Genomic DNA, 5,205 nt, shown 5'->3' on the forward strand with positions numbered 1-5,205 from the left:
CCCAAGAACTCTAAGATAACCTGCCAAAATGACTACCGACCCGTAGCACTGACGTCTGTAGCCATGAAGTGCTTTGAAAGACTGGTTATGGCTCACATCAACAGCATAATCCCAGAAACCCTAGACCCACTCCAATTTGCATACCGCCCCAACAGATCCACAGATTACGCAATCTCTATCGCACTCCACACTGCCCTTTCCCACCTGGACAAGAGGAACACCTACGTGAGAATGCTATTCATTGACTACAGCTCAGCATTCAACACCATAGTGCCCTCTAAGCTCATCACTAAGCTAAGGATCCTGGGACTAAACACCTCCCTCTGCAACTGGATCCTGGTCTTCCTGACGGGCCGCCCCCAGGTGGTAAGGGTAGGTAACAACACATCTGCCACTCTGATCCTTAACACGGGGGCCCCTCAGGGGTGCGTGCTCAGTCCCCTCCTGTACTCTCTGTTCACCCATGACTGCATGGCCAGGCACGACTCCAACACCATCATTAAGTTTGCCGACGACACAACAGTGGTAGGCCTGATCACCGACAACGATGAGACAGCCTATAGGGAGGAGGTCAGAGATCTGGCCGTGTGGTGCCAGGACAACAACCTCTCCCTCAACGTGACCAAGACAAAGGAGATGATTGTGGACTACAGGAAAAAAAAGAGGACTGAGCACGCCCCCATTCTCATCGACGGGGCTGTAGTGGAACAGGTTGAGAGCTTCAAGTTCCTTGGTGTCCACATCACCAACGAACTATCATGGTCCAAACACACCAAGACAGTCGTGAAGAGGGCACGACAAAGCCTATTCCCCCTCAGGAGACTAAAAAGATTTGGCATGGGTCCTCAGATCCTCAAAACATTCTACAGCTGCACCATCGAGAGCATCCTGACTGGTTGCATCACCGCCTGGTATGGCAACTGCTTGGCCTCTGACCGCAAGGCACTACAGAGGGTAGTGCGTACGGCCCAGTACATCACTGGGGCAAAGCTTCCTGCCATCCAGGACCTCTATACCAGGCGGTGTCAGAGGAAGGCCCTCAAAATTGTCAAAGACTCCAGCCACCCTAGTCATAGACTGTTCTCTCTGCTACCGCACGGCAAGCGGTACCGTAGTGCCAAGTCTAGGTCCAAAAGACTTCTCAACAGCTTCTACCCCCAAGCCATAAGACTCCTGAACAGCTAATCATGGCTACCCGGACTATTTGCACTGCCCCCCCACCCCCATCCTTTTTACGCTGCTGCTACTCTGTTAAGTATTTATGCATAGTCACTTTAACTCTACCCACATGTACATATTACCTCAACTACCTCAACTAGCCGGTGCCCCTGCACATTGACTCTGCAACGGTACCCCCCTGTATATATAGCCTCCCTACTGTCACTTTATTTTACTTCTGCTCTTTTTTTCTCAACACTTTTTTTGTTGTTGTTTTATTCTTACTTTTTTTGTTTAAAATAAATGCACTGTTGGTTAAGGGCTGTAAGCAAGCATTTCACTGTAATGTCTGCACCTTTTGTATTCGGCGCATGTGACCAATAAAATTTGATTTGATTTTGATTTGATTTGTCTTTGACACAGACAATGCTGCATACATGAAGAAAGTGTCAGGGTGTCAAATGTGCAGCGGTAGAACGGAGTAACTTTACTCTGAAAAAACAAACAATCAATCAATCAATCAATTTTATTTTATATAGCCCTTCTTACATCAGCTAATATCTCGAAGTGCTGTACAGAAACCCAGCCTAAAACCCCAAACAGCTAGTAATGCAGGTGTAGAAGCACGGTGGCTAGGAAAAACTCCCTAGAAAGGCAAAACCTAGGAAGAAACCTAGAGAGGAACCAGGCTATGAGGGGTGGCCAGTCCTCTTCTGGCTGTGCCGGGTGGAGATTATAACAGAACCATGCCAAGATGTTCAAAAATGTTCATAAGTGACAAGCATGGTCAAATAATAATCAGGAATAAATCTCAGTTGGCTTTTCATAGCCGATCATTAAGAGTTGAAAACAGCAGGTCTGGGACAGGTAGGGGTTCCATAACCGCAGGCAGAACAGTTTAAACTGGAATAGCAGCAAGGCCAGGCGGACTGGGGAAAGCAAGGAGTCACCACGGCCGGTAGTCCCGACGTATGGTCCTAGGGCTCAGGTCTCTCAGTTGGCTTTTCATAGCCGATCATTAAGAGTTGAAAACAGCAGGTCTGGGACAGGTAGGGGTTTCGTAGCCGCAGGCAGAACAGTTGAAACTGGAATAGCAGCAAGGCCAGGCGGACTGGGGACAGCAAGGTGTCATCATGCCCGGTAGTCCTGACGTATGGTCCTAGGGCTCAGGTTCTCAGAGAGAAAGAGAGAACGAGAGAATTAGAGAGAGCATACTTAAATTCACACAGGACACTGGATAAGACAGGAGAAGTACTCCAGGTATAACCAACTAACCCCAGCCCCCCGACACATAAACTACTGCAGCATAAATACTGGAGGCTGAGACAGGAGCGGTCCGGAGACACTGTGGCCCCATCCGAAGAAACCCCCGGACAGGGCCAAACAGGAAGGATATAACCCCACCCACTCCGCCAAAGCACAGCCCCCGCACCACTAGAGGGATATCCCCAACCACCAACTTACAATCCTGAGACAAGGCCGAGTATAGCCCACAGAGGTCTCCACCACAGCACAAACCAAGGGGGGGGCGCCAACCCAGACAGGAAGATCACGTCAGTAACTCAACCCACTCAAGTGACGCACCCCTCCCAGGGACGGCATGAAAGAGCACCAGCAAGCCAGTGACTCAGCCCCTGCAACAGGGTTAGAGGCAGAGAACCCCAGTGGAGAGGGGAACCGGCCTGGCAGAGACAGCAAGGGCTGTTCGTTGCTCCAGCCTTTCCGTTCACCTTCACACTCCTGGGCCAGACTACACTCAATCATATGACCTACTGAAGAGATAAGTCTTCAGTAAAGACTTAAAGGTTGAGACCGAGTCTGCGTCTCTCACATGGGTAGGCAGACTGTTCCATAAAAATGGAGATCTATAGGAGAAAGCCCTGCCTCCCGCTGTTTGCTTAGAAATTCTAGGGACAATTAGGAGGCCTGCGTCTTGTGACCGTAGAGTACGTATTGGTATGTACGGCAGGACCAACTCGGAAAGATAGGTAGGAGCAAGCCCATGTAACGCTTTATAGGTTAACAGTAAAACCTTGAAATCAGCCCTTGCCTTAACAGGAAGCCAGTGTAGGGAAGCTAGCACTGGAGTAATATGATCAAATTTCTTGGTTCTAGTCAGGATTCTAGCAGCCGTATTTAGCACTAACTGAAGTTTATTTAGTGCTTTATCCGGGTAGCCGGAAAATAGAGCATTGCAGTAGTCTAACCTAGAAGTAACAAATGCATGGATTAATTTTTCTGCATCATTTTTGGACAGAAAATTTCTGATTTTTGCAATGTTACGTAGATGGAAAAAAGCTGTCCTTGAAACAGTCTTGATATGTTCGTCAAAAGAGAGATCAGGGTCAAGAGTAACGCCTAGGTCCTTCACAGTTTTATTTGAGACGACTTTACAACCATCAAGATGAATTGTCAGATTTAACAGAAGATCTCTTTGTTTCTTGGGACCTAGAACAAGCATCTCTGTTTTGTCCGAGTTTAAAAGTAAAAAGTTTTCAGCCATCCACTTCCTTATGTCTGAAACACAGGCTTCTAGCGAGGGCAATTTTGGGGCTTCACCATGCTTCATTGAAATGTACAGCTGTGTGTCATCCGCATAGCAGTGAAAGTTAACATTATGTTTTCGAATAACATCCCCAAGAGGTAAAATATATAGTGAAAACAATAGTGGTCCTAAAACGGAACCTTGAGGAACACCGAAATGTACAGTTGATTTGTCGGAGGACAGACCATTCACAGAGACAAACTGATATCTTTCCGACAGGTAGGATCTAAACCAGGCCAGAACTTGTCCGTGTAGACCAATTTGGGTTTCCAGTCTCTCCAAAAGAATGTGGTGATCGATGGTGTCAAAGGCAGCACTAATTTCCTCGCAGGGAAACCACACCAGCCCACAAAGGAGTATGACACAACACAACGAACAACCATGTGTGAACCAGAGGGTTAAATAGGGAAATAATCAACATACAATGGGAACCAGGTGTGTACAAACAAGACAAAACCAATGGAAAACAGAAACGCAGATCGGTGGCAGCTTAGAAAGCCGGTGACGACGACCGCCGATAGCCGCCCGCACAAGGAGAGGCTCCAACTTCGGCGGAAATCGTGACAGAAAGCCTACAAAGCTGCACTTCAGTTCACTTGTTCCCCAACTCCCTGCACATAACATGCTTGGCTCACATCATGAATCTGATAGGGAGTGCTTTCCACAAACCTTTTGATCAGCTGAACGCATTCATGCTACGTTTTTTCGCAGATGTTTTACCAGGCAGGGGCACGTAAAAGAAGATACTTTACCTTCCTCGCCACCGAACTGGCAGGACGGAAGAGAGCAACTATGTGCAACACGCTGGAACTCATGATTCCCACTCAGAGCAGTTTGGCCTCTACAAGAGGTTCATAGAGATGGAAATACAGGTATGATTGAAATCTAACATCCATTCTACAATTGCTTAAGTCATTGTCATTTATATCATTGTAATTATGCAGAAGACAGTGTAAGACGGGATGGATGATGATGGCATTTCACAGGGATAGCATTTCACAGGGATAGCATTTCACAGGGATAGCATTTCACAGGGATAGCATTTCACAGTGAGTAATATTTCTTATGTTACTCTTTTTTATTCCTTGTCATTCACAGGTGTGTGGCCGAAGTGCACCACAGTCTGGAGAGAAACTCCATGAGATGCTACCAGACCAAGAGCTGGTTCAGTCAGAGCTGGTTCAGTCAGAGCTGGTTCAGTCGCTGCAGATTCAGCCGAACCATCATGGCAGACAAGTGCAAAAGTCATCCTGCAGCTTCTCGACATCTTCCAGAGCAGACGCCCTGTGACAACAAATATCTTTCACTATTTAGAGGACCTGCAAATTAACATTGCAACCAACAAAGAACTACAGTATGAGGCTTGTTCACACTACTTTGACGCAGTTGACGACTTGCCCTTTGCTGTGAAAACAAAAATCTTGAGTACTGTTGAAGAGGCAAACAGCAATGCAGAGGAAAAACGTAGAAAGTACATGTCAAATGGACAGCCTGCCATGGAG

Source organism: Coregonus lavaretus, assembly GCF_964263955.1.
Source record: "Coregonus lavaretus genome assembly, chromosome: 1".
Classification (NCBI taxonomy): Eukaryota; Metazoa; Chordata; class Actinopteri; order Salmoniformes; family Salmonidae; genus Coregonus; species Coregonus lavaretus.